Source organism: Aulonocara sp. 'chitande type north' Nkhata Bay, linkage group LG12 (assembly GCF_057382095.1).
Source record: "Aulonocara sp. 'chitande type north' Nkhata Bay isolate Kocher_YH1m ecotype deep benthic linkage group LG12, A_spYH_male_GT1.1, whole genome shotgun sequence".
Lineage (NCBI taxonomy): Eukaryota > Metazoa > Chordata > Actinopteri > Cichliformes > Cichlidae > Aulonocara > Aulonocara sp. 'chitande type north' Nkhata Bay.
The window spans coordinates 28,818,549-28,837,818 of NC_141355.1; the positions used below are offsets into that span (position 1 = coordinate 28,818,549).

The 19,270-nt window shown below is 38.8% G+C and overlaps 1 protein-coding gene across 10 annotated transcripts in view; it reads left to right on the forward strand.

Moving 5' to 3' along the window:
* The first annotated feature begins 9,469 nt into the window (after nt 1-9,469).
* gpat2 (glycerol-3-phosphate acyltransferase 2, mitochondrial) overlaps nt 9,470-19,270 on the forward strand; it is a 176,625-nt gene continuing 166,824 nt past the window's right edge. For 4 of the 10 annotated variants that reach the window (XM_086314873.1, XM_086314872.1, XM_086314884.1 and 1 more), the window contains exons 1-2: nt 9,470-9,608; nt 17,260-17,325. The gene's annotated coding sequence lies outside the window, so the exon portion shown is untranslated. Of the gene's footprint in view, nt 9,609-9,709; nt 9,757-9,847; nt 9,954-17,259; nt 17,326-19,270 lie in introns of those variants that run through there. The other 6 variants (XM_086314877.1, XM_086314874.1, XM_086314887.1 and 3 more) reach the window with 3 other exon arrangements.

Consider the following 19,270-nt stretch of genomic DNA (forward strand, 5'->3'; position numbering starts at 1 on the left):
AATGTTTTATGGAAAATTCATGTCAGACACACATTATTCATCCAAGAGGCACATCTTTATGCTCTGTGAAAAGCCCTAAAGTTTAAGCACTGCAAAGGCAGAGCTGGTACCACTTGGCATGATCTTATAAAAGGAACAATTACTGATATTCAGTGACTAATTCATCCTCTTCAGGGTCTGAATGACATTTTTTAACCACCAGATGGTCTTTACAGTAACTTTCTTTTGGGGGCCGGACCAAGCCAGCAACACCACCAGCCTTTTCATAGTTATTTCATATAGTGAGTAACAGTGTTATTAGAGATTGCTTGAAACCCAGCTTGTGGTGGAACAGAATAATTGATTTTCTGGGTACTGTGTGAGAACTTTCACTGTGCAACTGTGCAAAAAAAGTTAAGTATACTCATATAAACATTTAAAAAATCGGAATTTCTAATTTTTTTTGAAACTCATGCTTTTAGAAATATATTTAAAGAGCAACTTAACATTCAGCTGGGGGCCCAAGTAAAAATGAAAAAGTAAACCATTCCTATTTACACTTCTCTATCATTTGAGGACAATAACACCAGACTGCATAGCTGAAAGTTTTAGAGATGCAAAACCCAAACCAAATACTCAACTTGGCACTTTAATTCAAAAGCGTGCATGTGTGTGCTCATGCTTTAATGTACAATCCCCTTGAAGACATTTCCCACTCTTATTCCAGGGTGGGAGGGGTGGATGGAGATTTTGCAGTGAATGATTGTTAGAGGCAGATCTCCCCCTGTGGATGTCACTGTGTGCCAAATCACAAAAGCAATTGACTGTGTGATCAGAGACTGGAGGGGACCTGGGAGAAAAGAGGGTAATTTGATTGGCATGGGTGTTATTGATTGACAGCAGCGAAATTCCCTAAATTGCTTATGAAGGATGGTGACCAGTGAGTGTTGGAATGAACGATAATGAATCACGACACCAACCTAACATAAATTGGCATCCGCTGGTGATTAAAATCTGGTCACTATGAGCATCTCCTACACCCACAATCTACCTTTGCCTGTTTGTGCCTGCTATAGTCACATGTGGACAGACACACGTCACAGTCACATTAAAAATGTTCAATCTTTTTTTTTTTTTGTGGCTAAAAGAAACTGTGCGACTTCTCTTCCAGAAGTAGCAGCTCACAGTGAGCCTTAGGCTGCAAGCAGTGATCAAAATCAGCTGAGCTTTGGTGAATACAAAGCACACAATTGAGTTCTTGACATAGCTAGAGATAACTGCGAGTCGTATAATGTGTCATCAAGGTAAATTTGGCCACACATGTGAGTCTTGTATGAGTTATGGAGACACAATTGTGCAGACGTAATTATCACAGCTATATCCTGAGATGTCTCGGAACTTCCCCTCACAATCCAGTCTGGCTATAGTACAAGTCTGCCTTCTGAATAGGATCCATATGTGGGTGGATGCCTAATCATCTCAATATTCTGCTGGCTGAAAGTACACTAAATACTTCATTGACACCACATTTAGGATGCAGATGAACACCCACACCCGGCAGATATACATTAAAAATATTCAAAGCAGTTATGGTGAGTCACAGTCAGTTGGTGAAGTGCCTCTAATGTGGAGATAGTTGAGAGACGCAACACTTGGCTTGAAAAATGTGTGAGATTTATACACCTGTGATAAATTCGTTATTGGGACTATAATCACCCAAAAGCATATGGTTGTTTTTTAACTACTGTGCTAAAGACAGTCTCAATAATAGCGGTAACTTTTCAATACTGCTACTTCCATAAATTTAAGACAAGAAGAAGGAAATAGTGGGGGGAAAAGGAGAAAGGCAGGTGGAGGTCACTGGCATATATGTTTATACACCATAAAATGAAGTATTACTCCAAATGCTGTAAGATCTGAATACTGAATTGTAGCAATAAAATTAAATAAAAAATAAAAATAAAATTAAAAAAAATAAAATGAGGAAGAAGAAAGAAGAATGTTGCACAGAGTTCAGGAAGGAGTTGAGACAAGCTCTGAGTGGTAGGGAACAGAAATACAGCTGAAGTGGTGAGGGGAAAATGCCAAGAAGGTATTTGGTGTATCCTATAGACAGAGTAGAGCTGGGCGATATGAGATTTTTTCATATCACGATATGTTTTTTTCATTTCAGGCGATAACGATATCTATCACGATATAAGCCAAATAACTATATTTGTAAGATTTAAATGTGCCGTTGCTCACAAGTAAAATGTGAAATAATCAGCAGCTTGTTTTTATTTAAATATTTATTTCCCATAATAAGTTCAACAGGGTAGATGTACTTAAGGAACATGAGACTTTTTCAGATAAATAAAGGCAAATATTGCAAACTACACAAAAGGCAGCCGCTAAAGCGTTTAAGTTTCAAAATAGAACAAACGAAACAGACTAAATTGTCAATTCCACTTAGAAACAAAATATTAATTCTAAAAATAAATCTTAGTTTGTTTTACAGAAGAACAGACAAAACTGACTAACTTTTGTCAATATCAAATAAACTGAGAACTAAAAGGAAATTCTCAATCTCTCCTTGTTGTATAGCTGAGCTTTTCAAACAGTTTTAACAGTTACTTTAGTCTGACAAAAGCCGAATGACGAATTAGCGCTTCCAGTCAGAGACTGAGGCTACGTCCACACGTACACGGGTATTTTTGAAAACGGAGATTTTCCGTTTTCGTTTTAAAAAAATAATCCCGTCCACACATAAAGGCAGAAATGAAGGAAAACGCTGCTATGAACATGCCAAAGCAGCAGGTGGCGCTAGATTCCTAACCGTGCAGAAATATTGGCCAATCAGAAGTCTAGAAGCCTCGGTGGGAAAAAGTAAACAAAGCTGGGGCATAGAAGCAGAACAGAGTCGTATGTGTGGAGGGACAGTAACTGTGTGTATATGTAAGCATTTAAACACTGCAGAGAGTAGAATTAACAGTATTGTAGAAATTCATTTCACCGAAACAATAACGTGGCGCACAGTGTGACGCATGCACCAGTTTATTGTATTTCCAGACTTGCTTTCGGCACAATTTACAGTGCACGCTACTCTGTTTTTTGTCAGACTTGAAATAGCCGAAATACCTTCACACTACGGAACTTCTATGGCTCTTCCGTTCGACAATCTCTCCGGCATTGGAACCATCATCTGTTTTCTCTTCGGTCACGCTCGGTTGATTTCTCTAGTCGGCGCACTCATTTCCTCCATTAAGCGCTGGCTGCTTCCCAAACAAACACACGTGCGGCTTGGCACTTGTGCGGTACGTAACAAGTCACGCGACGTGACGCTGCGGCTGTGATTGGTTCGGCTCTGCGCTACTTAATTTGGATTGGCTGACCTTTTTTTTTTTTTTTTTAAGAGGACAAGAGCGGCGAGGTCTATCGCGATAGCTTAATTTCTCTATCGAGTAAAAGTTATATCGCGATACATATCGTTATCGTTCTATCGCCCAGCTCTAAGACAGAGTAAAGAAGACAAGAAGAGTTGGTGGTGTAATGAGGAAGTACAGGAAATTATTCGAAGGAAGAGGTTGGCAAAGAAAAAGTGGGATAGACAGGTAGATAAAGAGAGGAGTACTGGGTATAAGAGAGAGGTATAAGAAAGCGGTCGCAAAGGCAAAGTAAAAGGTGATGCTGGACACTGAGGGAAAGGAAAATATTTATTTCAACTGGCTTCTAGGAGAAACTGGGCTTGAATATTACGTGCAGCAGTTTGGGGTGGTTAAGGACACAGATGGAAATGTACTAATGAGTGAAGTGAATGTGCTGAGAAGAAGTACTTTGAGGAGCTGATGAATGAAGAAAATGAAAGAGAGGGAGAGCAAGAGAGAGGAGGTACAGGGGTCAGATGGAGGAAAATCATTGAATCAGCAAGTGCAGACAATTAATAAGAAGGAAGTGAGGGCAGCTATGAAAATGACAGATACAAGAAAGGGGGTTGGTCCAATGACCTAATGTGGAGGTAATGGAGATGTCTAGGAGAGGGGGCAGTGGAGTTTTTGACCAGATTGTTTAACACAGAGAGTGGGAGGAGGCCTGAGGAAAGGAGAAAAAGTACTGCAGCCTTTTTCAATTACTAGGGTGATTTGCAGAACTGTGGTAACTATTGAGGAAGAAAGCCGATGAACCATGCATTGGGTTTATATGGGAAAGAGTTGCTGAAGCAGCGAGGAGTATGGCTCCATGCCAATAAAGAGCACTACAGATGTGATGTTTTCTTTGAGAGTGTTTATGGAGAAGCATAGAGAAGGTCAGAAGGAGTTGCACTATGTGTTTGTGGATCTAGAGAAAGCATATAATAGAGCACCAAGAGAGGAACTGTGGTACTGGATGAGGAAGTCAGTAGTGGTGGAGCAGTATGTGGGTGGTGAAGGACATGATGAGGACAGCAAAATAGTGGTGAAGTGCGCGGTAGGAGTCACTTCAAAGTGGTGCTGGGATTACATCAGAGAGCAGCTCTGAGGCCCTTCTTGTTTGTAGTGGTGATGGACAGGCTGACAGATGAGGTACTGAGAGTGGGGAGCAGGTGGAAGAGAGTCTAGAGACGTGGAGGTGTCCACTGGAGAGAAGAGGGATGAAAGTAAGTAGAAGCAAGACAGAATACATGTGTGTGAATGAGAGGGAGACAGGTGTAACAGTAAAACCTCAGGGAGCAGAGTTAGTGAAGGTAGATGAGTATAAATATGTATCATGTATCATATCATCCAAAGCAATGGGCAGTGAAGACAAGAGAGAGGTGAAGAAGAGAGTACAGGTAGGGTGGAGTGGGTGGAGGCAAGTTTCAGGAGTGATTTATCACAGAAGAATAGCAGCAAGAGTGAAAGGGGACATTTACAAGAAGGCAGTAAGACCTGGTATGTGTGTGGTTTGGAGACGGTGGCGCTGACTAAAAGGCAGGTGGCAGAGCTAAAGATGTTTAGACTTAAATTGGTAGTGACGAGAATGGATTATAAATGAGTATATCAGAGGGATAACTAAGGTCAAGGAATTTGGAGATAGTTGAGATGGTTTGACATGGAGGAAAAGTGAGAAAGGATTGGAGAAAGCTGCCAGAAAGGAGGAAAAGAGGAAGACCTCAGAGAAAACTCATAGATGTAGTGAAGGAGGACATGCAGAGGGTTAGGGTGCTGGTGATAGAGAGAGACGATAGAGCAGATGATTCACTGTGACTATGCTTGATGGAGCATTGACAAAAAAAAGAACAGAAAGAAATAAAATAAAGTAACTTTCATCCTGTCACAGCTGTGATTGGCTCCAGTCCTCCTGCAACCCTGAACTGGATAAATGGGAGAAAAAATGGATGGATGCAAAATAAAATGAATAAATGTTGGCCTTATTTGACGATATCATAGAATATTTAATAATTAATTTATGCTTAAAACATTTTTGTTAAACCAATTTTCCTGACCTACACTAACCTCACCTGTACTGTATACACAGGTAAGAAAGGAGAGTCACAGCAAAACCATACATTTCTGAGTAATCCAAAGAGGGGATCCGGAGGCAGGTTGGGTCTACTGGTGTTTTTCAAGAGAAGGGTGACTAGAAATCAATACAGAGTTGTTCTGAGTGATCGTCTTTATGCCATGATCAAACATTTCTGTCCTGATCTGTCTTTGCTTCCAGGAAGACAAATGTCTCCATCCACAATAAGGGCTCAGTAAATGTAATGTAAAACTGATGTGAATCACATGACATGCACTTCACAGTGATCAAAAACAAGAAATGCTTCTCTGGGAATCTGTGCTATGAAGACTTAAAGCAGTTGTAAAGTCAAAAATGGCGACGACCTGTTGCTCACAAAGTACTGTATGCCTAATAAAGTGGCAGTTTAGCATTGTTACGGCCCTGGGCCTTGGAGAGAGTGAGACTACCCTTTTGTGCTTATGCAAATCTAAGTGTGCCAGGACTCGTAGATGACTGGCTGCTGGGAGTCCTGTGCCAGCCTTCTTTTATGCAGATCACAGCATGCCAGACCTCGTGGACGACTGGCTGCCTGGAGATCCCATGACCACTCCATGACCAATTGACTGGCTGATTGTCTGCACCTGGGAGTATAAAAGGTTGAAGAGCCTTCACACTATGGTGAACTGCTGCTCTGAAGTGAACATGCAGTGTCTTCCTTGGCTGCGGTGCATGTGAAGCTTGTTTGTTAAACCTGTTTGCTGTGTTGCTCTTTGTTTAACCCTTAGCTTTTACTCTTGCCTGTTCTTTTCATTGTGTATTAATTGTTTCCCCGGTGGTCTGTTGAACAGCCCCGTCGGTTTTCAGTTTAATGTTTGTAATAAAACCCCTTATTAACTCAGATTTCGTGAGAGGGCTTGTGTATGTTTCTCCCCTCCTGTCGCCTAGCAGAGGGGGTCGTAACAAGCATATATTATAATGGATCAAATGGCTCTTTAATGTGAAAGGCCTCAGTTGTAGTGATAAATCTAAGGGAGAATTACAAACCAACACTGCGTTGTACCTCCTGTCCTTGGAGCTTTTCCCCTGTTTTAACTCAGAGTTTTGTTTTTCTTGTCTCTTTACACCAACTTTGTTTCTAGTAGCAGCGAGCAGGTGGTTTAAACAAAGCTCTGGATCTGTTTTACACAGCTTGCACTGCGCTAATAAACAGAATGACAAAGTACAATGATGAGTGAGTATTGAGCTTTATTCATCAAACAACAAGAGAGGACGGCTCCAAATAAATGCTAATGTTGCTGTGCATCTGTTAGATGAATAAACTTACATTTCACCTAACTACATAGATAACAGAAGATAACAGTGTGCCATATGTTATTCTGCTGCCCTCAAGAGAACATAAAATTAATTAAGGCTGCTTAAAGAAGGAACCAAACAACAAACTTTAAGCAGGAAAAAAAGGAAAGTCATCCCACATATTGTGATTTATTATGCTCTGATGCATCCATTCGGCTGGCGTTTCTTTAATTATGTTTGTGAGGGCTATGGTATGTTGTGTACTGTCCCGTTGAGGCTTTTAAGATGGAGAAGGAAAGGAAACACCTGTGCCTCATCTGAAAGACTCTTCAGGAGAAGCTCCTATCCAGCATGTTTTCTTTCATTACCAGCATTGGATTTTTATGTCACATATGAAATAGGCATGACTTTGGACCTTTGGGGCTCACTCCAGGTGATTTCACTGATTTACATGGCTTCACCTGGAGAGGTGAACTAATCAGTGAAATTACCTTGGAAGAATAGCAAATCCATCAGTCCTGCATCAATACTTCTGTGCCTAGATACAATGGAGAAAAATTTCCCCCCAGATGTCTAGAAAATAAGTATTTCCTCAAAAGATGGATCAAAAAGAGGTTTGAGATGCACTGAGTGCTTGGTGTTACACGCACAATCAAGTGTGCAGCTCTTCATTTCCCCATCTGTTAAAACTGGCTCAGTAAAACACTACAGCACTCACTGAGAGACTCACTGAGAGTCCCATTCAGCCAAGATAAAATCTATTGCATTTCATATTGGCAGTTCTTTATTTTTATGTTGGTTTGGCTCCTTAGCTTTGGCAATACTTGAGATAAGTGAACACTGAAAATTTTTTATCTGACTTGACCTTTCCTTCTTTTGACCTCTCCCGTATATGGTGTACAGTTTATCTGCATTGCCATGATAATCTGCTTTTTTGAAGCAGCCAGATCACAGAGGCTGCAGAACTTGGAAAGACTCTGGCCTGCATTAGGTTTAAACACAAATCAGGTGTAGTTGGACTAATATTTGTTGAGAATTGGTTAACTGGAATAATAAAAATAATGAATAATATGACAGCACACTCAGTGTCTTTCACATGCACACAGGTATACACACTAGCCAGCCATTTTACACCATACTTGTAATGGGTTGGACCCCTTTTGCATCCATGGCACAGATTTGAAAAGCTGCTGGAAACTCTGGAATTTCTGGAGAGAGATCCAACCACATCCCATAGGTGATCTGTTGGGTTTGGGATCTGGTGATTGTAAAGGGTGGTTGGGTACAGTTTTTGTGACATGATGTGTTATCCTGCTGGAAGTGGCCATCAGAAGATGCGTAGGCTGTGGTCATAGACATGATCAACAACAATACTCATGTAGATAGTAGATGTTGGCATTTAAACCGTGCATGTTTAAGGGGGCCCAAAGTATGCCAGGAAAATGTCCTTCTTACCATTAAACCACCACCAGCAGCCTGAAGTGTTGATAGACAGGATGGCTCAAATGCTTTCATGTTGTTTACACTAACATTGAGATGTTGAGGTAGTAACTGACCTCGGGCATCAACTGCTCACTGGATATTTTCTTTTTCCAGCCACTCAGTAAATCCTAGACTTTAATCTTAAGTTGTGTAGACCAGTAAAACTCTTCTTTCTACTAGCCAGTGTTCTGGTAGGTAACAGGAGGCTAACAGGGGTTATAGGGACTGTTCTGCCATTAAATTGCTTATCTAACATTCAATTATGGTATAATATGAATGGCCATAGGGGCAGGAAAATCTGTAAAAACACATTAAAATACAGTTAAAAGTCTAAATGTTCACATTTTCTGAAGATGTCTGATGAGCCACATAAAAGTCTTTGCCGGGGCCCCGGGCCTCATGTTTGACATTCCTGCAGTACATCAGCATTCTGAAATACTTAGAAAACTCCTCTGGCACCAACAATTGTCTCACATTGAAAGTCACCTAAATCACCTTTCTTCCTTTTTCTGTTCCCTTCCTTCTTCTTCTTCTTCTTCTTCTTCTTCTTCTTCTTATTATTATTATTATTATTATTAGTATTATTATTATCTGCTATCACTCTCATCAGTACAGCTCTGATTTGAAAACGGTTATTAATTAAGTAACTTCTGTCGGTGCTGTCGAATTTCCCAGAGGAACCCACCCGAGGGATTAATAAAGTTTTATCTTATCTTATCTTATCTTATCTTATCTTATCTTATCTTATCTTATCTTAATTATTAATATTCTGTTTTTCTTATGTTTTGCTTGATTGTTTGTGGGTTTTTTAAACATTTTTTATTATTTTAACATGTTCAAAATAAAGCTGCATAATGAAAAAGTATAAATACAACATAAAAATTAACTAATGAATAAAAGCCCCAGGTCTCTTTAATTCTTTTCATTTATTGCATATTTATTACTTTTTACTTTCTCCCCAAATTTTTGGGATACTTATTTTATTTATGTATTTAATTTTATCTTGTTGAATGAGAGAATTTTATATAATTTATAAAACCGAATTTTATTCAATTAGAAATAAGAAGTTTGTTGCATAGTATAAACCACCTGTATTTATGTATATGTGTATGTGATAATAAAACTACCGCTGCTTCTGAAATATAAATTATTATACATTATAAAGATAATGTATAAAGGATCGTTTCCAACACCTTGTTGAATCTATTCCAATATTATTATATTGCAGGTATATAACATTGTCACAAACAGCAAGGAGATTACACTATTCCATTTCCGGTAGACATCTTTGAACGTGAGTTAGACCAGCTGCACTTTTCTTAAAAGCTCAGTTATTTTTCTACGGTCTCGATTTTGCTGTATTTTTGGAGGGGAGTGGGGTTTTTGTGGATACAGGAAACGTGTTAAAAACTCCGGTGAGTTGTTTTTTAAGCACACTGTTGTGGATTTTAAACGCTTACCTCAGAAAAAAACAGATGCTGTGATGTTCATTGATTGCGCACGCGGGGCTGCTAGCTTCTGAGCTATCTGTGCACAGGTGCTGTGGAGCACTTCATGAGGCAGGTGAGCAGATGTGAGAACAAGTTGATCCACAGGACTTTTGATATTTGCCCAAAGCTTATTTAATTGGCACTTTTTTGCTCTGCAGCTGTAAAGATAAAACACTCCAGGGGCTGCTGTGTTTGTTTTGGGATGGTAAATATCAGAAACGGGCTGCATATGGTGAATCACGAGCCCAGTCATCTTTATCTGCTCAGTCGGTAAGGCCAAGTTAGCTAACAGCTAACGAGCCTGCTCAGTCTGCTGTAAATCTAGGGATAGCGTTTTGATTACTGTTAATTGCCCTGGGTAGCCAAAAGACTTTCTTAGAAGAAGTATGTATCTCAAGTGCTTTGCAGTGTTTACAGGTGTTGTTATGCTGGGATAAATGATTTTGCCCATTTTTTTTGTTTTTGCTGACAGTGCTGGTTAATGTTTAAATAATAATCACATCTTTTTCACCCTCTAGTAAGATTTTTATTTTTAATTTTTTGGTATATGCTGCATTTAAAGTAGAAATGGCAAAAGCCCACAAGGCCAAATAAATATCTAAAATACAGTTGAATTCACAACTGTAAATGCTTTTTTTCTGTTGGTGTCTAAGCAGTAGGAAAACAAAGTGTTTTTTTAATTCAAATATTTTAAATGTCAGCATTTTGGATCCATTTAAACAGATTATATTGCAGTACATCAAATATTTGGATTAGGTTAATTAACTGGGCACTCATAAAAATACTGAAATAGAGGCTACAGCAAGTAATATGGTTAGTGAGACTTGCTATGATATATGGTTTGGAGATAGTGATGCTGACAAAAAGACAGCAGGCAGTACTGGAGGTGGAAGAGGTGAAGATGCTAAGATTTTCACCAGGAGTGACCAGCATGACAGGATTAGAAGTGCATCAGAGGGACACCTCCGATCGAGGAGTTTGAAGACAAAGTTAGAGAGACAAGGTTGAGATGGTTTGGACATGAGTAGAGGAAGGATAGTGGATATACTTGACAAAGGATGTTGAATACGGAGCTACCAGGCAGGGGAAAAATACGAAGATATCAGAGGAGGTTCATGGATGTACAGAGGACTGGTGTGACAGAGGCGAGTGCTATGGACAGGGTGAGACACATTCAGATGGGCGCCGCAGAGATATTTATAAAAGTTTTGCATTCATTTCTTCTTTCTCTTTCATTTGATGTATTTTGGCATTTTTTTTAATACTGCAAGTTTTGTAAATTTTGTAAAAGTGATTATTGATATTATTACCACATTTAAGAAAAGGCCTATGCACTTTTTTCTGACATTCTGCCTTGGCTATTATGTGGCTGTAGTTTAATCATAAAAAAAACAACAACATTGTGCTTTAGTCAGAGCCTACACGTAAAGGAGGCTCTGAAATATTAAACAAGTTATCAAAGTCGGCACAGATCATAGTCTGTGATACTTCGGCTTTCAGCCAGTTTCACCAGACATTTCACCTTTCTTTCTTTCTTTCTTTCTTTCTTGTGATAACTTCTTCGGAGTATTTTCATTTGCTGCTTTTAACCAGCTGCTGAGCCTTTTCACATTATACACAGTTGCTGGTTTAGTACAAGATTTATGGCTGGGCAAATTCAGCCCTTGATGCTTTTTAGCAATAATGATAACATTTTCATCCCTTGGTTTGCAGAGAAAAAAACTGCACATCTCTTCACACGGTGGTGATTTAAAAAAAAAAAAAAAAATCTGATAACCCTGGATTTTCCACAGGTGTTGTGCAACTTAGCTGCTGTAATTCACTGCCTTCAGGGTGTTTACAGCTGTGCCGTGTTTATGTCAAAATAGACACAGACTGTGAGTTTGGCACTGCAGCCCTGAAGAAGAGGTGAGGAAACCACACTGGCTATCAGGTTAAATTGAACTACAACCACTGACTAATCAATAATTAAAATATTATTAGGTTTAAGCCATAATTTAGATCTTGTGTAAATTATTTTCTTTGTGATGGCAAATTCATAAATTGGAACCACCTAGAAAATGTTATAAAATCATACGCTTAGTTTTCTATGTTTTAGCCCCATCATTACATGAAATTTCAGTAATTATTTTAACATAATGATTTTGAAAATGACCCCAATTATCTGCACTAACTCTCAAGTAGTGACATAATCTCAGTGTTGAAGCAAACAAAGTGCATGTTAGTAGTAGTGATGTGATGGAAGTGATGCAGAATTTAAGAACTAGCAGTGACAAATATATTTTGTCTCCAAAAGCGGTCTGTTTTATTCATTACAAAAATTTGAACCAGATCACAAAGCTCCACTAAAAATCTTTGTCAATAATCATGTGAAGACAAGTTTGACAAGCCAGCAAGAAGTAGATATTCAGAAATGTTCTTTATGATCGGTTTAACAAGTCTGTTGGGATAATGTTGGAGAGAGTGCCCAAGTACAGGACTCAAAGGCTGTTGGTTCATGCAATGTTCATTGCTGATGCCAAAAAAAACGGAGCACTGAGTTTCAACGGGCAAGTAAACAAAAACAGGAACCCACAAAAAGGGCAGAAAAGACACATGGAACTTAAAAGCAAAGAAAAAGATGAGGCTATATATCCACCATTTGGGGTGACTGGACTAAGGCTTGAAAGACATACAGGTGCAAAGAGTTAGACGAAGGTAAATGTATTGAGGGTGCAGCAAAGCAGGAAATAACATTAATTCTGGATGGAAGAGAACATTAACCTTCAAAGGAAATGAGGAGTAACTAAAGATAGGAGAGAAGAAGGTAAAAATTAAAACTGGAAAATATAAGAACTGAAAAACAATAAGTGTGTTACAGACACCCAGGACCACAACAACATTGGCAGTTACGGTATATCCATATTTTGTTGAACAAAGACACAATTTCTTTAATTTTGCTGCTGTACACAACCTCAGTGGATTTTAAATCCTTCAATATGAGATTGAGATGCGGACATTCAGCTTTAACTCGAGGGCTTTTACTGCAGCTGCTTTCAGTTGGTTCTTCTTTGGAAGTCCTTTTGCTTTTAGTTTTGTATTTCATGACTGAGAAGCTGCTATATTAGTTTGAGCTCAGGTGTCTGAGTTGGCCATACTGAAGAGCACCCCATTGCTTTGTCCTGAGAATCTCTTGGGTTATGGCTGTGCGATATGACCAAAATCTCATATCCCAATATAAGACATATCATCCTGATAACAATATATATCCCACAATAGTGCATTTTCTGTAAATTCTGTGAATCTCGGGCAACAAATAATAGTACATACGGTTATGGGGTAAGATTCAAAATAAAACAAAATTGTCCATAAAAGAAAAACGACTTCTTCCACCTCGTACGATTAGCTTAGCTTTTGTGGGCTAAATAACAGCCATTTCTCCCACCTTTTCTCTCCCACCTCTTTTTGAAGTGTTATTGCATATGTCAGCTGTTCATAAGCATGTAGATTTTTAACAGTGTGTCTGAACAAGGTGTTCGTGGGTCGGTTGCTCTGGGGCACTCAGTGATGGCTTTTTTGCTGGCTTCTTTCCGCCTATCTTTTTGTCTGTGTGAATTATTTCATTTGGAAAGTGTCCAAGATAGTGTCCTGTTCTTGAGTGAGTCCAGCAGTTTGCACCTTTTTGTAAACTCTCTGTATTTACATTTATGAAGATGTCTCTTGATTGTAGACCCTGACTTCTTGAGAGTGTCCTTGAGAGGGTAAAATATTATGATTTTTTTTTTCTCTTAACCATGGAAAGAATTCTGTCATGGTGTACAGCAGACAAAATACGTCTTTCTGAAAGTGGAACAACATTTAATTTATTCCTTTGTTATGTTCTGCCGTGTGCAGCTACCAAAACTCCCATAGAGGTTCATTATCTTGTTAATAGTGTTAGCTCCTCTTTGTGTATGATGCTGGCTTGTGGGCTTCTCTGAGAAAGAAACAAATCATATAGGTTTGGCTTCCTAGTATAACTCATAAACGTACACCTTGAAGCAAATGATTCATAAGCTGGAGAGAAAATGGAGTGGGGAAAGGAAAATTTTCTGCTCCATTAAAAAAAAGCTAGGACATGTTACTGGGAACAACCCCCAGTGTTTTTTCAGCACTGCAACTGGGCTGACAAAGAAACAGAGTTTGGTTAAGCCACTTTAAGTAGACATTACTTGATGAACTTATTTACAAATAATATTGTAACTGCAAACTACCAACCCACAAATAAAGCTGTCAGATAAACAAATAAAGCAAATAAATAAGAATAAATTTAAATAACAATAATCAAATCAAAATAATTCACGGCTGTCCCACCAACTTATGATTAAGTAGAGCAACTTCAGTAACTGCTGATATTATTTAAGACTCTTTCTCTCCAGTCAGTTTTTCTATACTAACTTCATTAATTCTTCCTCCAGTGCAGATTCAACGTGTCTACCAAACCCTGTTCCTACTAGACTGTTCAAATAAGACATAATTAATGGTAAGACTTAAGTTTTAAATATGATAATTTTATCTCAATTAAGAGGATATGTTGAGACATTCCCTAATCTACTGCTGCTACACACCCACTCCGACACACAATGAATAAGCAGTGCAGATTCAAACTTTAGAGTTAGTTAAACTTGCACACAAAAACGATCAAATTCAGTACAAGGACACACAAATACAGAGCCAAGATTAAACCTTAGGGCGTCTCTTTAAGTAAGAGTTCAATTATCAGAGCACCAATCAACTGATAAACAGTGGACATTAGGTTTGCTTCTAGAACAGCTTAATTACTATAAACTCGACTAAATTCAGCATCATTATACAGAGAGCTATCACAGCCTCCTCTGTCCAGGTCAGGTATCTATGCAGTCAGAGCATTACTTGCCTTTGAGATCCAGCCGAGGTTGATCAAAGTAACTGAGCTCACCTACATGTATGTGGGTGTACAGAGCTTTGAAAATGCTGGAATATAAAAAAAAAAAAAAACGTCCGCTCTAGAAGCACAGTGTGCCTTTATTATATGGCTACTGCTAACCCCAAATGATAGTGAAAGTTATTCTCATTATGATTTAATGTTATGTGAAATTATTATATTTATAGCACATATAATTGCAGTTTATTCTTGCATGGATTTTCTTTTTGGATTTGTTTAGTGGAAAGATAGTCCCGCTCTCTGGCTGGAGACTCCTGCAGGACTCAGTCCCATAAATCTGTAGATATACATTTACTTCGTGTGTGCAGAATTACTGGGAGCATAAATCCCTGTGATAAGCTTCCTCCCCGATGGCCTGTGCTGCTGCTTTTTTAAGGAGATTGTTTTTCAAAAATGCTGACACATGACAGGGTACAGTGGTATTACCAGATTGAACAAAATATTAGCCTCAGAAATACAATACTTGCAGGAAGGATTTCTAACCATTCATCATATTTCTGTATGGTTTTAAATAAGATTGTGTGGGATGAGCGCAAACAGGCAGACGTATTGATATCGTAACTGTAGTCTCAGCACTATATTAGCATGCCAATAGCAATCAGTTGATGTGATGTTCCACCTGAACTTATTACCATTACTGTTAATATTATTATTATTGTTGTACCCACTGTCTGAAGAAAGAAGAAGAAAAAAAAAACCTATTGGAGGATAGTAGATAAATAACATTCGTACTCTTAGAGACTCGTTCAATAAAAATCTGACATCAGTGCAACAATATACTCCTTTCTGTTGCAGAACTTCAATTTTACTCTGCAGTGAAGATTAGTATCTGAAGAGGCCCCGTAACTTTCAGTAGTTTTTCAAAATATTTTATAATAAGAATTTGATTTTTATGCTGTCTGCATCAGATTGCCCGTTTCTCTACTGATTGACAAACTAAACGATATCACGATACGGCTTGGCTCAGGTTGATAAACTAAAAATTAATTTTTCTGAAAAGGTGACTTCATGGGAATTTTTAAAAGTGATAAACAATGCTGTGATCAAAGTTAGATTTGGTCACAGATTTGATGTCATATTCTATCTCAAAATATAAAATGGTAAATGGACTGGTTCTTATATAGCGCTTTTCTACTCTTCTGAGCACTCAAAGCGCTTTACACAACTTGTGCATTCATCCATTCACACCCATTCGCACAAGCACATTGTTCTAGGTGCTTTCTAAGTAACATTCACACACATTCATACTCCGATGGATGCATCGGAGAGCAATTTGGGGTTAATATCTTGCCCAAGGATATTTGGCATGCAGACTGGGGGAAGCCAGGATTCGAACCACCAACCTTCCGATCAGTAGATGACCTGCTCTACCGCCTGAGCTACAGCCACCCAAGGACTTAATCAAAAGAGATAATAAAATGCGCATTTAGATAGAATATGGATTACTTCAGCAGACTTGGCAGTGCTTTTGACATACCATCTTTAATAATTTTACATTATTAAATAAACTGGCAGATGCATCTGCAGCTGTCTGGCTTATTATGAGCATTTAAGACTAAATTTAGTCATTTGGAAATGGAATCACAAGTGTTTTCTGCACGAATATCCAGACAAACATAAAACTTTAATTGATTTTAGAAGAATACTACTTGCAGCCTTCTTGCTATGCATATTAGGGTAAAGGAAAAATGAAAAAAAATAAAGTGAGACAGTTTTCACCCTCTGACTGGGACTACGTGAGGGAAGCCTTATATGTGTGTCATCTTACATGAGCTGATCCACATTTCAAGTGGCTGCATGTGTACAGGGCTGTTCAGCGACAGTTGGTAATGAATTGGATTACCTTCATTAAAACAGTAATGTCCAGCTGTATACAGTTTGCATATATCATGGTAAAAAGAATATAGTGTTCGTTCACTGCAATCAATTGAGCTCTTAGTCAGAGGATTTCTCTTCCTCTCACATCTTATCCCTCTCCTGTCTCATTTGTCTTCACTCACTGCATTGATGTCTTCCTATTACCACTGATTTGACTTATCTGTTAGTGAATACCTAATCACAGTGAAGATGCCACGCTTTCATTCCTTGAAGGCTTTCTCCTTTGCTCTCATTTCATCGTTGGGGTGACAACTGTTCCTTGCTGGAAGGGGAGATGTGCCACATTCAGTTTACACAGCCATAAAAGAAGCCTGTGCGTGGCATGACCTGCTTTGCACACCTGCCTACACACAGACGCCCATGCGCATGCATGTATTGTTTGAAATGTAATGTTAAAGGATTTCTTTATGCACCCAAGGACAGTTCTGTAGGTAGCTTTGGGGGTGCCTTCGGGGTTGATCTCAAGGTCTTGGTCAGCAGTGCATAGCTATGCTATGGAAAAATGTATGAATAAGTGATGTAGTGCTGTCCTGTCTAGAAAATTCATTTTAACCTTATCTCTTCACTAACTCAGTCTTGGTGTCACTTAATTATGGGTAAAGTTAAAGCTTTTCTTTCTGGCTCATGTCGCTAAGAAACATATTTTGTAGTGATAATTTGACAGTACCAAGACTTTGTGTCATATTTGTTGATATTTTTTTAAATTTGATCTCATCTTACTTAATGGTCCTAACAAGTATTTTTGATTCTTTCAAGACAGCGCTGAGCATCCATTCTCCAGTGGTCTTCACCTGACAAACCCTGTTGCCGCTTCAGCTTAAGGTAGGACAGATTCTGTCTTTGCCATCATAGTCTTATGAATATGTTGGCACATTTGAGTCCATTGTTTTAAGTCACTTCCAGTAAATAAGATAACCTTTATTAGTCCCACACGTGGGAAATTTGTTGCTCTGGAGCAGGGGTGCCCAATCCCGGTCCTCGAGAGCTACCGTCCTGCAGCTTTTAGATGCATCCCTACTCCAACACAGCTGAATCAAATGAATGGCTTGTTATCAGGCCTTTGCCAAACACGATGGCATGCTGAAGAGGTAATCAAACCATTTGATTCAGCTGTGTTGGAGTAGGGATGCATCTAAAAGCTGCAGGACGGTAGCTCTCGAGGACCGGGATTGGGCACCCCTGCTCTGGAGGGTCAGCTGTCTTTGAGATGTTAATGTCTTGGTCAGTGATCTGAAACTGTTCTGAATAGGTAACTTAGTTGCCATGTTAAAAGTGACCATAGCAACAGGAAGTTGTGGTCACTATTACAAGTATTTTTGTTAACAGTGGCAAAAAGAAATGTTGTTTGAACTTTGAATGTGGTGTTTCGAGAGGAATTTAAAATAAATGAAAGTTCTCTGATCAAAAATAAATTGTTATCATATAGAAAAGATGTCTTTGTAAAAAAAGAAAGTTTTGCAACTTTTTGACACCCCTCATACATATTTTATAGCAAAACAAAATTGGCCAGCCATACTCGGTAAACACTATGATACATTCAAAATTTATCTTTGCATCTCAAAGCCTGTGCATGTCTACTCCTATTTTAAATGCAGTAGTGCTACAAAAGAGCATGAATATGGCTCAAGTCTTAGGATTTTTTTTTTTTTAAAGAAAAGGACACAAACTTTTTTTTTTAATTTAACAAGTTGTATCTCGTGTTTATGTGTTGCTCTGCACAGCACTACAGAGGTGCAGCAGTTATCTCCGTCTCCTCACAACAAGAACGTCTTGGTGTCTAATCCACAAGCTGGCTGGAGTCTTTGTCTGTAGAGCTTGCATGTTCTCCCTGTGCCTGTGTAGGTTTTTTCTTGGTACTCTGGCTTCCTCCTATAGTCCAAACACATACATGTTAGGTTAATTGGTGACTAAACTTGCCTGTTGGTGTGAATGGTTGTCTGTCTTTCAGTTTTAACAGTCCAGGTTGTACCTTGCTTCTAGGATAGATTACAGCCCTCCTGTGACCCTGAACTGAAAAGGCAGTTAAGAAGATAGATGGATAGATTTTTTTTTAATGCTTTATTTTTGGAAGTGTGGTTAGTGAGTGTGCTAAGTTCTGTTCAGCCTGAGGTCAATCATTTGTAACACAAAGATGAAAAAAAAAGATGTCAAGAGTAAGAAAAATAAATGACCGGAATAATAAACATGGGGAAGGTGTTGGTAACAGACTTGTTAAATATTTGTGCGTCCGCTCAGAGTCACTGGCACTGGAGCGATATAAAGACAAATCACCATTCTGGACCTGGGCGAGAATATAGCCTATTTGATTTGCATTTGAGTTTTAGAAGTGTTGTGAAACTCGATCCATCTCTCCATTCTGCTCTGCTTTTTCACAGCATGTCATAGTAGGAGTGCAGCTAAGCGAGTTAGTGCAGATGTCTCTCTCGGGATTGTTTTCCAACTCCTGCTGCGGGATCCTTAAATGCTCCTCGGACAACAAAAATATCTAATCTCTAGTGTTTCTGCCCCAGGGCCTCTTACCATTTGGGCCGACCTGAGAGGCCTGTGATGTATGTGCCTAAGAGCTAGGGCTGTGCAATATGGCCTAAAATCCATATTGCGGTATAATTTGAAGCATGTGCGGTAACGATATATATCATGATATATTCTTTTCTTCTGTATAACGTATTTTCCACACTATAAGGCACACTTAAAATCCTTTAATTTTCTCAAAAAACGAGAGTGTGCCTTATGTATGAATTCTGGTTGTGCTTACTGACTTGATTGA